This window comes from Halichoerus grypus, chromosome 4, assembly GCF_964656455.1.
Source record: "Halichoerus grypus chromosome 4, mHalGry1.hap1.1, whole genome shotgun sequence".
NCBI lineage: Eukaryota > Metazoa > Chordata > Mammalia > Carnivora > Phocidae > Halichoerus > Halichoerus grypus.
The window spans coordinates 4,478,830-4,493,153 of record NC_135715.1 but is presented as its reverse complement, the minus strand read 5'-3'; the positions used below and the strand labels follow the sequence as shown (position 1 = coordinate 4,493,153).

General features: G+C 40.9%; 1 protein-coding gene across 9 annotated transcripts in view; it reads right to left on the bottom strand.

Moving 5' to 3' along the window:
- Positions 1-3,430: 3,430 nt before the first annotated feature.
- Positions 3,431-14,324, bottom strand: part of LIG4 (DNA ligase 4) — an 82,326-nt gene continuing 71,432 nt past the window's right edge. For 5 of the 9 annotated variants that reach the window (XR_004915817.2, XR_013446844.1, XR_013446846.1 and 2 more), the window contains one exon: positions 3,432-14,062. The gene's annotated coding sequence lies outside the window, so the exon portion shown is untranslated. Of the gene's footprint in view, positions 14,063-14,324 lie in introns of all 9 variants that reach the window. The other 4 variants (XR_013446847.1, XR_004915830.2, XR_013446849.1 and 1 more) reach the window with 1 other exon arrangement.

Here is a 14,324-nt window from a genome sequence, read left to right as displayed (position 1 = left end):
CTAAGACATTATGTAGTACTAACGACAGGTGGAAATCCATCTAGCCTGGAATTCCCTATGGCAAGATCCAAAATATATTTGTGTTTTGTCCCCTGCACTTACCATAGTAAGAAAGCACTCAAGATTCCTCCACCATTTCTTTAAGTGAAATAAATCGAATCCTGAATGTATGGAGATTCATTGTCAATACACTAATTAATCTTTAGCATCCTGGAATCAAAGATCTTGTCTTAAATATATTTTGAGAATTGAAACATCCAAACATCTGCTCTACTTAACATTGGGGGCTGCAGGGCCCACTTGGGGCTTGGGGCTGTCCAGCATTCTTTTCTTGGGCAACAGCCCCTCTCACTCTATATGCAGGTAGGAGGAGTCCAGGAACCTAGGGGTGCACACATCGCCCGTGCTGAGTGATCACATTCTCCCACAGGAGAGCTGAGAACTTGTGTGAAGACATTTATAAGGAGTAAAAATCACTGGAGACTTTATTCTTTTGTTAACGTTCATGACTTGTTCAATAGTAGTTCTCACTGCACATTATAATCACCTGGGGAGCTCTCCAAAAATAATGGGAGAGAGAGAAAGAGGGACAGGAGGGCAGGGAGAGAGAGATGTATTTTATATTACACTCTAATTATCTTCTCTTACCCTATAGGATACTTCTGTTTACTGCATTCTTGAAAAAAAAAATGTGTATCTTTGTTTGGTGTGTATGCATTTTAAAATCTTTTAATGGCATTCAGCTAAATATGTTCTATTTTTTCTTTCTTCACTAAGCAAATGCTTTTAAAAGCCATCTATCATCTATCTATCATCTCTCTCTCTCTCTCTCTCTATCTAACATCTATCTAATATCTATCTATCTATCTATCTATCTATCTATCTATCTATCATCTATCCACGCTCTTCACCTAATACTCCCAATCATACATTTATATTTATATAAAATCCATTGCCTCTAACTGCTGCTTTTAGCTCCTGCACGATTCCCCTTGGTATATATCTATTAATTTTAAATTTCTTTTCTTCCAGGGATGGACAGTCAACTTGAAAACAACTCACCGTAACACAAAAAATGTTGTGATGAATATTCTTCAACACGTCCCCTTAGGGACCTGTGTGAGAATTTCTTGGGGGGTAGACAGCTAAGAGGAATACTGTGCTATGTGCATAATTTGACTAAATGACAGATGGCCAAATCACTTACAAATGGCTGCCCCAGTCCACACTCCCAATAGCAAGGCATGAAGTTTTATATATGTTCACATCCTCACTAACTCTTGGCAACAGCCAGTGTGTTAATTTTTTTCATTTCAAATTTCAAAGGGGATATTTTTGTTTTATGTTTCATTTCTATATTTGTCAATGATTCTGAGTATCTCTTCATAAATTGGTTAGCTTTAGGGTTTTTTTTTTTCCTTATGGAGATTATCCCTTCATAACCTTCATTCATTGTGATATCAGAGTTTAAATTTTGATTTTTTACTAAATTTTGGTTATATTTTTGCTTTTGATTTATTGTTTATTTCCAGGAATTCTTGGCACACTCTAGATATTAGTTGCCAGGTTTAGACTTGAAAATGCTTCTTTGTATTACTGTCAATTAATTTCAGCCACGGGGCCCTTAATTTGATACCTCAAGTTTTTCCCATATTTTTAACATCAGAGCTTTTTACAAGTTCTGCCGTTGAGTCTACTGCGTAGCCAGGATTCATGCTGGGTTCAAAACCAACGCACAAGATAGATGCTCAAGAGTTTTGTTGCTGGTACCTAAGCTGGAGGAGGCCTGCTTATCCAGCTCTTGTTTCAATTCTTTGAGCTGCTCACTATCCTTCCAATAAGTGCCTTTCTTCCTTAAGTTAATTAGAGTTGTTTCTCTAGGTTTCAATTAAAGAAAACAACTGTGGAATTTAGCATGACGAAGTGGACCACAGGGTCAGACCCTCACGGGATCACAAAGAGCCATTCTGCCCCATGCTTCCACGAAGGAGAGTTGGGGATACTTGGTGAAGGGTATTAGTGTCAACTACAAAATGCCTTTCTCAGCATATCCAGCCAGAAATCAGAGCTTCTCACCCAACTATCACACAGACTCAGTGCTCCTTGGATGAAAGCAAGTATTTTTTGAGAAAAACCATGCCATATTATTACACACAGGGACTTTGAATTTTCCATTTATCAGGCTCACTACAAAATGTGGAAAAGGAAACACCCACCATTTTCAAGGCCCCTTGGACCTAAATCCTAGGGATTCAAGGTGATACAGGTCAAACATCACTGAGAGCAGAGCTCAGAGGACTGATGGCAAATGCAGTTTGATATTCGTACCAAATGCCTGATGACACAACATGTCACCTTGTAACTTTCCCTAGAGACTGAGCATAGGAATAACACAGATACCTTCAATGAATCGCACATTTTCCATATTAATTTGCCATTTGTCATCATAGTTGGAGAGATCCATGGACAATAACAAAGCTGTGTCCTTCCATATCAAGGCAATACAACACTGTCCTTGATTAAGAAAGAGCCACAGTTTATTTTGTATGGCTAGCCTGAGGTCAGATATTTTTTTTTGACTCATTCCCTTGCTTCTGCTTCTCTATAATAAAAATTAAAATCCCAGCCCTCTCAACTAATTTCGGAATGAACTGTGGTGTTAATGGAAATAGAATCCAGAATGGAGGAGGTCCCTAAGATTTGTTGGATTTCTGCATAAGAAGTCGGGCTTCATCTTGGCTGGTGTGCAGACTTAGAAAGACTTACGGAGAACTAGAAACACATGGGAGTTGGTCATACAAGATGTAGGTTCCAGGTAGGGCTCTGCTAGCCATGTGTATACACTTTATTCTCAGCTCCAAGGACTTAAGTGCTCAGAAACGTGACTTGATTGAATGACTAACCTGCTAAATGATCTGGACATGAGTTCCAACTATTTGAGTCCACATTTTGCCTGAATCGGGGGAGTAGAATAGATGTAAACTAAGCTCTCTTCCAGTTCTGGGATTCCAGTATATTGAAAAGTTTCTACCAGGCGGCTACCATTTGTGAAGCATATCACGGTATATTCTCAGATTTTTATGACATACAGTCTCTTTTTAAATAAAAATTTCCTCATGTTTTCATCATATAGTAACTAAAATCTGCACGACCTGTATGAATTCCTTATTCCTACCAGTCCAGTGCACCTATAAAATCCAAAGAAATTATAAAATAAATGAAAATAAAACTAGAAAAATAAATTTATTTCCAATCAATAATGTTTATTTAACTAGATTATCTTGTTGGAATTAAACTATAAACACTGGCTTTAACAAGAAAGAATATGTATTTAATAATAAGGAAAAGTTTGCCCTCTCTCTTTCGATTTTAGCATTTTGTCCCATGTTGACTTAAATATACAATATAGAAAATGCCTATTTGCATTGGTATGTTTTATAAAATATTAATAACTTTGACTTGACTGCTGGAGCTAATCAAGCTTCTCACTTTAATGAAATTCTGTCACAAAATCTTCTCTAATGATGATTTTAATTAGCATTCATGTGCTATTTGAATACAAAGTTTGCATAGCTGCATTACTGAATTCTGCATTTCGTGAGCATATATGGTAATCACTGGCAGGATCAGGAGCAGAGAAGTCTTCACTGAAAATAAACTGTTGTAAATTGACAAGTGTGTCTGCTCACAATCTGAAGGTGGTAACGTCTGCTGATTGCAGGGGTCTTTTTGAACTCAACCATCCTCTGCCAGTGAGAGATGTGTTATGGACTCATTCCTCCACCACTTTTCTCAGACTACTGCAAAACCCTCCTTTCTCCAGCGTACCACAAATGTTTACATGAGGTCTTTACCCCGACTGCAGTTAAACACAAAGGTAATTATTGTAGCAGAAATAAACAGCTGGGATTCAGTTACAGGCGTCATTCAGATGATTCAGACTATGCTTATAGTAAAGGTTTAATTAAAGATAAAGTCAAACGCTTAGTGTAAAAACATGGAAAAGCTGAAGGCCTCTAAGAATATTTCCCGCGCTAGGAGGGAAATATTGGGGTCACTGTTTGAGAAATATGGATTCTGAGCATAATTGCTAATAAAAATACTAAGGTTCTTTTTGTAAGGGAATTCTTAGAATGCATTTCTTTTATGGAGAAATGTAAAAGCAAGAACTAATGGAAGAAGCTAAATACGTTATCGAGGTTCTAAATAATCCCGTTATCCATTGCTACTCTCTGGGTTTTCTTACAGGAAATAGAACCCACAGGAGATGAAGCTAAATATTCAACTAGTGACTTGTAAAATTCATGTAGATGAGAAAGAGTATAAATATGGAGAAACAGTAGGGACTCTCTCAGATCCTTGTTTTACTCCCCTTATTTATCTGTTCCGCTGCTTTGAAGCAGGTAGAAGCAGCTCTCTCGGTCCTGCCTTTCTTCCGTGTGTGATGGGGATGCTAATTTCAACATTTTCAAAGCGAGCAGAACAAGCAGACGGAGGGACACCAGGACATGGAAAATGAACTGACTGGATCGCCGGCTCCCCTGCAAAGACAGTTAGCTGTCCCTCTAAAATAATAAGGCAGAACATTTTTTTTTTAAGTCATACATTTCTGGTATTTGGGAAAAGATCAAAGTTTGTCAGCATGACACTTGTACAGTTTCAAAGGAAAATCGTAGTTGTACCATCCTTTCAAATAAAGCAGGTAAGCATGTTAATGGACAAGTGAGCGGGGGTCACCTTGCAGGCCATTCCCATTAGAGCTGCCCGCTGTTCTCGGTGTGACAACCAACATCTGTTGGACAGGTAGGAGCTGTGACTTCAGTGCACTGTCGTTTGTGGGGGGGAAAGTAAATACAAGTTTTAGCGCTGAATTCCCAGTAGCTTTAACTTTGAGTTAATGATTGTTTTTGAGTGCACACACTTGCATAATTGCACTGGGAACCAAATCATTGATTGTTGAAATAGAAAGGAACTGTAGAGAAGGGCTTATCTTATCTCTTCATTTCAGGCTAAGTCTGATTCAGGAAGAATGGCTTACTTGTTAGGGGCATAGAGATGCTCATTAGATGAAATTTGGGTTAGGGTGTTCATTTCAGGATTAATGGCAGCGTGGCGGTGAGGTGAGGCTGTGAACTTTCCTAAGCCTCACTCTTTTTATCTAGGAAATAGGAAGGAGGATATCCATCGTATGAGGTTGTCATGAACATTAAGCCAGTTATGAGCAAAAAGTATCCTATATATAAAAAGTGCCTAATAAATGGCAGCTATAATGAGCAATGCTTGAAATCATATGATTAATGACTACTCTATGAGGGAGTATGCCAAGGAAAACATATGTTCTGCAGGTTATGACCCCATATAACACTAACCACCACAAACTATTGTAGAAACAACATTGGATTAACAAGATACGGTTCTTACCTTGACTTGGCTATCAGTTTAGTGTGTGATTTGGGGTACTTCACTGTAACTTCTCTCAATCTTGATTTCTCCTAAGTAATACACAGGGTAAGCCTACATATCCTTTAAGTGCCTTTCCAGAGATTAAATATCATGATCTGCTTTTGTCGGAGTTGCTAGTCTATGAATAATATGTAGACTGTTCACACCTTTTTAGACATGCAAGTGAAGACTGCTCTTGAGTTGACACAATGCTTCAGCCACCGATGGAAAAATGACTAACTCTGGCCCCTGCCATTCCCTACACATTTTCTATTGCTCGTTGACAAACCGATCAATATGGAAGTTATTGTGTGGTAATTATGATAAGGTGAGGTGATATGTCCTGTGGAAGTTCGAAGAGGTAAACAGACACATAAGAAGAAAACTAACCTCATTCAACTCTAAGCATAGTCTATGGTAATATCAGGTGCTAAATTCAGGCTAAGTGTATGAATGGAAAAACAGGAGATTGAACATTAACTGTTTTAAAGATGGGTCAGACTCAGAAAATAAGGAGACATCCAGTGACAAGTAAATACTTCCTATCCTTCTGCCCTGCACTGTCTTTCACTCACAGGTATGTCATTTTTTTCTTTTATAGCCCCAGTCACTGTATGGATTTATGCATTCCATAACTCAGGTATAACCAAGAAAGAAAGAATTGAAAAACACAAGTGGTAGAAAAAGTCACCTTTCCCTACAACGTTTTGGAATCTTTAAACTTGCATTTGAACCTGCAATTAGTTCATGAATTTAGACAAATTCTCTACCTGAATTTCTGGTCCCCCTTGTCTCTGACAGGACATGCAAGAAGAAGAAGTGAATATTTCAAGGTCAAATTTGGGGGATGATTCAGGGCCCTACCACATCTTTGCCTGACACGAACCCATTAGAATCTTCCATCACTTCAGCAATTCCTCATTTGCCTTCTCACCAACCACTTGCCAAGGCTGTACTGTGGCTCAGTGAGACTTCCGCTTGCTTCTTTCATTCATGCAATAGATGTTATTGAATGCTTACATTAGCTTCTAGGCCCTGTGACAGCTCTTTGTGATGTAATAGTGAACAAGTTCAAATCATACTTGCAGACATGTCTTTCGTAGCATCTAAGGGACACAAGAAGATGTGCTGGGGTAATACGTTGAGAAAATGTTCAGTCTCGTCTCTCCCATGGTCCCAAGGTAAGCTATTTTTCAAGTTTTTATTTTAATTCCAGTTAGTTAACATACAGTGTTATACTAGTTTCAGGAGTACAGTATGGCGACCCAACACTTCCATACATCCCCAAATAAGCTTTAATATGCAATTTCTGTTGCTATCCATCAAACAGCTATGCGTGGCTGAACTTGGAATGTGAATGCTGACCTGGGGGGGTACTCATGTAGAGGTGGGGTGGATAAACACCCCAGACGCATTAACCCTAGAAATTGCAATTCCCAGCATGTGTGAGCATTGCTCTGTAACCGATGCTGGGTGGTTAGGTGCTCTCCAAAAAGAATTGTTTCAAGCCACCTGTCTTATAAAAGTAAAATATTAGAATTCCCTCAAACTAATTGTAAGATCTCAGAGAGGGGTTTCCCCCCAAGAGCATAGAATTGATCATTTCTTGGTTGAAGGTTCTTATGTGGATACTTCTTATTTCTTATTGTTTGATGAGATTTCTACTCTAGCAGGAACATGCACATTCTTCATAATCTCGCTCCTGCCGTCCTTGCTGATCACTCCCCTACTCTACACCATCTTCCAGCCATAACAGCGTCTTCCCTGCTCTCCAGACACATAGGCTCTCTCATGTAACAAGGCGTTGATGTATGCTGCCCCATTTGTCAGAAATGCACCATCATTGAGTTGTATTAGGCAAACTCCTACTCGCTTTGCAAAACCTCTGCAGGGTGCCCTGGACTTCCCTCGGTGCCCTCACATAGTGCTCAGGCCATCTAGTGGAGCCCTTACCAATTTATACTGTAAGGCACTGTCTTCCCTTGCCCACCTAGCCTAACTGGGCATGAGTCTTCAAAGGCATGCTGTATCATTGATTTTTGTATCACCAGCAATTTTGGCTGAGCCAAATAAACTAAAAGATTCAAGGTCTCTCTAAACTTCGAAGAGCAAACGTAGGTATGTTCCAACAGCAGGAGACTTTAAAAGGGAAAAGGGCTCAAGAATGATAGAAGACTCTCATAATGAAATCAGGAAGATGTACTAACATATGACCTAAGTAAGGAAAAAATATCTATTTGAAGAGGCTGATGTAGTCGTACAGGCTGTTCTCCAGTGACTAAGATATCAGTGGGAACGTACAGAAAAAGGAAAAATAACTAGGTGCAGAGAAAAGATAGGAGGAACTCAGGAGAAAGGTGATTCATTCTGGGGCTCTAAGCTATCCATAGAGCTTCATTGTGCCATTGGAAAGCAGGACTCTTTCATGGGGAAGCAAGATAGGGAAGAAAGATGGCAATGTCCACCCGACCACAGGAGATGTGGCCTGGGCGCAGTTTTCCATCCTACTTGGCTGATTGAGGTGTTGAGGTGTATCAATCAGAGGGGTAAAATTTCCTCATTCCATGCCCTCACAGTGGTATTAATGTGGATCCTGACAGGGTCTGCAATACAGATTATACTTTAGCCCACATGGAGGAAAAGATTGGCAAAGAATAGACAGGTTATTAGAGCCGCAACCAAATGACATAGTGGGAGTACATCTCCAGTGAGATAGAACAGTGCATATCAGGGTCTGGGGAGGTCAGTTGTTGGGCTAGGAAATTATAGTGTGGGATATTAAGACTAGGTGGCTGTTGAGTGTTTACAGATATAGGAGAGTAGAGAACAGAAGGGAGAATCCCCACTAAGAACAAGAGATGCCAAGCTTAAACAGTGACAGTGAGATTTATTCTCCTCTCCCAGATGGAAGTGGTGAGTCTAATGTCTGTTGGCTATTTCAGCTAGGTCCTCTAGCAGAGGGATGTCAGGATAGATAAAAACGGAATTTGGGTCAATAATGCAACATGGCTACTACTAATCTTCATGAAAAAGAATAAATTAATAGAAAGGTATTCTCTAGAATAAAATATGTAACCGATACTCCATTTTTGAACTGTCAAGTGCACACCAAAAATGTCATGTTATGTGCATAGCATAAAGGTTAAGATGGAAAAAGACACAGGGATATATTAAATGGAGATCAATAGTCAGAATTCAAGATAATCTTAAACTATGCTATAGAAACCAGAAATGTTTAACCAGAAAGAGAAAAACACGAAAGATTATAGCACTATTTAAATGTAGATGAGGGACTAAATCTGTGAATCTGAAGAATTTGGGAAGTTGGAACTAGTACCAATAACTTGAAGTTTCAGAGTTTATACTCTCTAAATACAAAGACTTTTCCCTTTTCTCCAGTAGTAGAGACCCCCAAACAAAAACAGAATGATCTGCCTCTGCAAAGGGGCACGATTATAAAACATGCTCCTTAGGGAAATATTTTGTCCACTATATTAACAGGTAAGAAAGAGATTGGAATTCTCAACCCGGTGATAACCTAGGACTTCGAAAATCAACTCTGTGTTATTGCAAACAGTGTTAAGAACATTAGGATCCATGAGTGAGAATATCTCAGGGGCCATACCTAGAAGACATTCTCACGGTCAAGAGCAGGTGTTGACAATACGCTCTCCTGGCCGCAGTCTATGAGTTTTGTTTCTTCTTTTCCAGTTCTTATAAATGCTATTTCTTTTTTCTTGCCTTCCTCCACTCTTCATAGTGAACAGAAGTAGTAAGCATGGCCATCTTCATATCCTCTCTTATTTTAAGGGGAATGCCTCTAACATTTCTTCATTAAAAATTGTGCCAGGAAGGATTCCATTAAGGAAATGAAACCACTCCAACTATTTTAGGCATAAAATTAGTTAATATAGAGTGTTGGGTACTGATAAAATATTTAAAATGCTGGGGTAGTGGAGTCTTGACTATTCATGAGGGGGAAAAAAAAAAAAATATATATATATATATGTATACACCCTGACTCAGCTTTCTGAAACATCCAGGAACGTAGCTTCCATCTAACTTCCACCTTCCAGATCTCATATGTTTATCTAACTGGAAGGACTTAATTCATTTTCAAACCCTGTCTGTGAAGGAAGCTGGGAAATGCAAATTTCTGCTTTGAGTTCCTGCAAAGACTCACTAGAAGGTATGCCGAGAGCCGGTGCTGTGACTCCTCTCCAACGTACTTTCTCTTCCGTGGACACTTACTTGCACTCTCAGTCATCCTTGTGTACACTCACCCACTCCCTTAAAGGGGAGGCCATAGTCCACGAATCACTGTACACATCTCTGGGTAATATCCTTTCCTCTTCCAGGTCGGTCATAATCCCACCTTACCATCCTATAAGCTAAGGACTTAATGGCTAACCCCCTTCAGCACTACTTTTATTCATGCTGTGAAAAAGAAGGAAATGGTTTCATTTTTACAAATACATGCTTAAGAAAGCAAAGCTGAAAAGAGGGGTAGTTACTAGGGTCTTAGTTTCTGCAATTAATCAAGAGATGGTGTCTGACGTTTAAAATGGGTTCTCCTTCCACCCACTGCATGGGAGCATCTTAGCTGGGGGAGTTCTTTGTGTGGGGGGTTGAAGCGGAGGACCCAAATCCGTATTTCCACAAGGTCTGAGCCCCTCATGGTCTTGTCTGTATGGACTTGCTGAAGTCTTGCACGAATTTTTCCCACCGGACCTGACATTGGAAAGAGGTACCCCAAATCATTACCTCGGATTCTAGCACATTCCTCCTCACTCACATTGCCAGCAGCAGCACTAACTCCCCACGCTTGACAGGATAAACCCTCCGGCTGACATAGAATATTGTGGGGCTATTGGATCAACGGCATGAGGAAAGCAAAATGGCAGTCTCAATGGAGACATTGTTACATCCTGTGATGAATCACCTCTCCCTTAGGCCCTAGACTTCTGAGAGAGCAGAGTCTAAATTCATGGTGATGGATAACAAGGATTTTGCAGATGGGCCTCAGGTGTAAGAGTGAGAGGTACCATTGCTGCTTGTACCACTGGTTCTCCGGTCCTGTGTTCCAGCTGTGGAGAGACAGCGTTCTCTCTTCATTGATCTTGCATTGCATTCAGTCCACCCCGTAGGACAATAGCCCACACTCAGGAGGTATTTTCTCCCAGTTGATGCTGTACCTGAATTGTCAGGAGCCAGCTGCATCTCATAACTGGGCACATAACGTGAGTGAATGCCATGGTATGAATCTATTGCCTTGCGTACTTTGCCATTTAAAAAAAAAAAAGGAAAGAGAGATAACGTGGTTAGAAATAGTGTTGTGTGGAATACTATGAAAGAGAATTAGGCATTTCATAAGTTTACAGCGGGAGCTCTAGAAGAGATATGGCAGGCATGGAAGTCGAATCCATATTGAAAGTAAGGATATGGGCCCCCACTATAATGGAACTGGGCCCATGGGGTCAACTTGCCACCAGACAGTGATGTCATATCTGGGGTTTGGCGTCTGTCTCTGCTCTGGTAGAGAGGGCCCTTAGCAGTGTTGGTCATTGGCTCAGCTTTGTGGACTAGAAGTCCATATTATTGAGGACTATATTCAATTTTATAAAATTATGAGGTCTTTTTTTGGTTATCTTTTCTTTCTTTTATTTATTTCTAATAAAATTGCATTGGGTTCAGAGAATGTATGGTACGAGTTACTTTATTTGGTGTTTGTTTGCTAATACCTGATTTATGAGTCAGTCACAATTTTTATAAATGCTCTATAGTACACTTGAGAAGAGTCTGTTTTAAGTCTATGTGTATGTATTTTCTTTCAAACCAGATTATATACACATGCTGTTTTTAACTTTTCAAAAGTAAATGTACTATGAACATTTGCTTATAAAAACTCCAACACATTGCTAAAAATAAACTTTTTAAACTTAAACCCGGAACTGTCCACAGAAGTTGTGTAAGTCCCCGGATCCTCATTAAGACATGCTGCTTAGGGGCCCCGGGGTGTCAGGGCACCAGAAGGAGGCTGTCTGTGGACTTCAGAATGTGTAAAACTCAGGAGTCTTTGTAACTGCCCACATTACTTTTGTTTCTTTCTTTCTCTACCTCATTCTCCAGAGAGTCTGAGAGTAAAACTTTCCCAAAGAAAGAGCTCCCCTGCTCACTAAAAAGCCTCAGAGAGATTGGGAGGATTAGGGTTCATGCTATGCCAGGCAGGGAGGAGATCTAACCACAATAGAGAACAAACATGAGGTGCTGGCTTTTGAAGGGAGGCAACCTAGCTGTGTTCCCCAAGTGTGCTGGGACGAAGAAAGGGAAAAGAGGGGGATACCATTTACAGAATGAGAAGAGCTGGGGGCTCCTCCCTTTTGGGCTCCGTCTTGTCTCTGCTTGGAGCCTCTCTGAGAGAGAGAAATACGTTCCAGCTCTGCGGAGACGTCTGCGCAATTTAACAACTTGACTAACACCCTTGCTAGGAACCAAGTCACTGAATTTTGCGACACTTTCACCCAGACTGTGTAAAAAATAAGCCCTCGGGCTTCTGCTGACCAGCCTTCTTGTGGGCAGAAGGCCACTGTCTGATGTGGAGGACCACAGGGCGCACCCCCATCGCCTTGGAGGGCCCTGGGTCCGACAGAGGCTGATCTTTCCGAGCTTTCACGAAGCATTTCACAGCAACTTTCTCACCCTTGTCTTTGCACCAGGCTTTCCCGACAGTGCTCTGGATTGGATGTTTGCTCAGAAGCCATTTTTAATTTTAGCCTTGTTTGGCATCTGGAGAGCTGGGAGCCTTCCAAGCCAGCAAGTCACGATTTCATTTCATTGAAAGCCCTTCCTTGACGTATTCCTGTCCTTTTGCAAATTTTATCCCGAGCATTGGGAGCCACCAGGTAACACTGGCCACCCCCGGAGGGAAACCTCCTCTGCTGGATCACCCAGGACGTCAGGTGGACCTCCTGCCTTCCATGGGCCTCAGGTGACAGCGTTGGCCTCGTATGTCTAAAGTCACTGCCCGCACCTCGCCATTTCCAATCAGAGCCCCATTCCTGGCATACGGGGGAGGACTCAGTCTCCAAAACCTCACAGTACATTTCCAGTACTACCTCTCAGCCAGGATGTGCATCCTTAATTAAGTACTGCCACTTTCAGCTAATGGCGGTACAGGAAGGGGAAATGGGGGAGGGGGAGATTGGTGGGGGGTGGGGCAGCAGCCCAGGTAGACAGGTGATAAATGGAGAAGAAAAATAATCAAAAACCCTAATGCTTGGCATAATGTTTCCTAGGGCCAGGACAGAATCTAGCATAAAGACATGATTTTAATCATCGAGATCCTGTTTTCTGTCTCAGCTCTGGATCTGGCATTACTTAATGGTACGACTTTGAGAGCATCAGTTTGCCTATTGGGGTCCCCAGTAGTTCTCTTCCGAGGAATGAGGATCTATAATGTCCCTTTAGTTCTCAAATCCTGAGCATGGGTTGCGTTTGACCTCCTTGTACAAAGAATAAGCTCCTTACCCTCCATGTCCGAGGATGATCACTAGGCAGAGTGCCCTGGGTAAGCTGCACCATCTTGTGTCCCCTCCCAGCCCAAGGTTTGCATGTCGAAGATGTGCTCTCTGTGTTCCTATTCAAGGAGACATGACCTGTTGCAGCAGTCACTGTATTTCCCTGTGTGTTCAATTCTCCTTCAGTACAGGTGTTCAAATTGAGACCTATCGACTTTGTTCTCTATCACCAGGGTCTCATCTGCCTCCTCACTGTCCTTTGCTAATTGATAACAGATTGCTTCATATTAAGCATGGGTTCTAACACTCAGAAGACAAAAGGGAGTTCTGTCTCCCACCTCGTGTCACATAGCCTGTTGTAGTCTAATATCACTGAATATTTTCTGAAGGAGTACAAAAGGAAAATGGATGTTTAAGGCCATATGATCAATACTATGTTTATCTATGGAGAGTGAGAAACATTGAAATTATTGTAAACCAATGAATACCATCCTGAAAAACTGTAACAAAAGGAAGTCCATTCAGCAAATTTCATTATCTCAGAGATGGGAAGAAGAAAATAGAGATTTAAATAAGTTACCTTTAAAGAAAACTATCAAGTATTAAATAAGCATGCAAGGGATTGTCTCTGAACTCCTAAAAGTACTTCTTAATTCTAATTCAATTGGCATTTATGTCAAATTTATTTATATCATTAGTTTTCTCCTGAAGCATCTTATTTATCCAAATACATTTTAAGTCTCTTAAGGACAGAAATTTATTTCAGGTTCTCGATCTATATGTGTTCCTTCAATGATTATTAGTAATTACAGTTTGTGAAATACCATATGATAGGTAGTCTGCAGATCAAAAATAAACATCCAGGTTAATTTCAAGAAGCTTACAGCCTGTTGAGGGAGGATGTGGTGTTAACAGATGGGGTTAGGAGTCACGTTAGTTCCTCGACTGAACGTGGGCCCTGGATGGATTACCAGCTTCTTGCTCTGTGGTTTCATCATCTGTACGAAAAGGCTGATGGTACCTGCCTCAGCTGGAAAAATGACATGTGGTGTCCCTAGAATGTGCTTGGCGCTCAGCAAATACGGGATTCCGTCTGGCCTCTCCTGAAAACACAAGAATCGCGTGTTAAATAAGCATTTACTGTCAATATTATGAAAATCACGAACGTCCACTCTCCGAATCCTCACAATCACCCTCTGAAGAAAGCACAACCACCAGCCCATTTTATGGATGAGGACATTGAGGCCCAGAGATGTTACCAACAAGCTGCAGGGCTGGGACTTAACAGCCAGCCAGTCAACCTGGCCTAAGATTCTGGGTTCTTAACTACTTGGTTGGTTTACAAACCCAGGCATTTAAGAGAAG